The following is a 1,573-nucleotide window of genomic DNA, read 5'->3' on the forward strand; positions in this document are numbered from 1 at the left end:
ATCTCCCATCGGCATTCTTCTTTATCCTCCCCCTTTTTCCCCCTCTATCATCCCCTTGCCCTGTTCCCCTCTTCCCTTCCTCCTCTCCCATTCACACAATCGGAAAACTGTTTCCTCAAAATATGTTATCGGATTTCGTGGCCTGAGGTCGATTACAGTTGCCAAGACACTCACCAACCCTGAAGGCAAACTGCAGAAGCCTTGTTTAAGGTCGAGTGGTCACAAGGGGATTCGCCGTTTCGACCTAACTAGAGTGGAAGGCTGGTATTTGCAGTTCGGTTGTTAGGGTGGTTAGGAAGGGAGTTGGGGTTTGTTGTGGTTTGGTTGTAGTGTTGGTGAGGTTGTAGAGGGTGAAGGAAGAGGCAAGGTATTTCTTTTTTTTGTTTTTGTCGTTGTGTGTGTTTTTTTTCTGGTTATCTGTTTCTGTTTGTTTATCTCTCTTTATCTCTCTCTGTTTCCTCCCTTTCCTTCTCTCTCTTGATATATATATGTATATATATATATACATACATACATATATATACACATATATACACGCAGAGACACAAACACACACACACACACACACACACACACACACACACACACACACACACATCACACACACACACACACACACACCACAAACACACAACATATATATATATTATATATTATATATATATTATACCTATATATATATATATTATATATATATGTGTGTGTGTGTGTGTGTGTGTCACAGTCACACACACACACACACGACCCCAGTCACGTACACGCTGAAACATTTTGATTAACGAAATTGGAAAGAAGTTCCAGAAAAAAAAAAGGATTTCCGGTTGACTACACCGACCAATCTACGAAAATAATATTCTATCTGTGAAGGCTTTTAGTACTATAAGTTCGAGAGAGAGAGAGAGAGAGAGAGAGAGAGAGAGAGAGAGAGAGAGAGAGAGAGAGAGAGAGAGAGAGAGAGAGAGAGAGAGAGAGAGAGAGAGGGGAGAGAGAGAGAGAGAGAGGAGAGAGAGAGGAGAGAGAGAGAGGGGGGGAGAGAGGGGGGGGGGGAGAAAACGAAGGAGGGAAAAGGTGTGGGAGAGGGAGAGGGACAAAAGGATTATAGAAAGAGGATGATAGAGAGGGAACGAGAGAAAGATAGAGGGAGAAGGAGAGTGAGGAGTAGGATAAGGGGAAGGAGAGAGAGAGAGAGAGAGAGAGAGAGAGAGAGAGAGAGAGAGAGAGAGAGAGAGAGAGAGGAGAAATATATATATATATATATATAGATATATATATATATATATATATATATATATATATATATATATATATATAGAGAGAGAGAGAGAGAGAGAGAGAGCGCAAGAAGGCGAGAGAGACAGTGAAAAAAGGGAGAAAATGAGAGGAAGGGAGATGAATAATTGTCATACCAACTTTCTTGATTAAACCTGTGATCTCAAAAATTACCCTCTGATGTTCTTTGCTGGATGCGTAATGTAATGTAATAATCTCTCTCTCTCCTTCTCCTTCTACTATTTTTACTCCTTCTCTTTTTCCGGTTCTATCTCCTTCTCCTTTGCCTTTTTCTTCTTTCTCT

The sequence above is a fragment of the Penaeus japonicus genome, unplaced genomic scaffold, assembly GCF_977035675.1.
Source record: "Penaeus japonicus unplaced genomic scaffold, GWHDUDI00000001_assembly GWHDUDI00000006, whole genome shotgun sequence".
Lineage (NCBI taxonomy): Eukaryota > Metazoa > Arthropoda > Malacostraca > Decapoda > Penaeidae > Penaeus > Penaeus japonicus.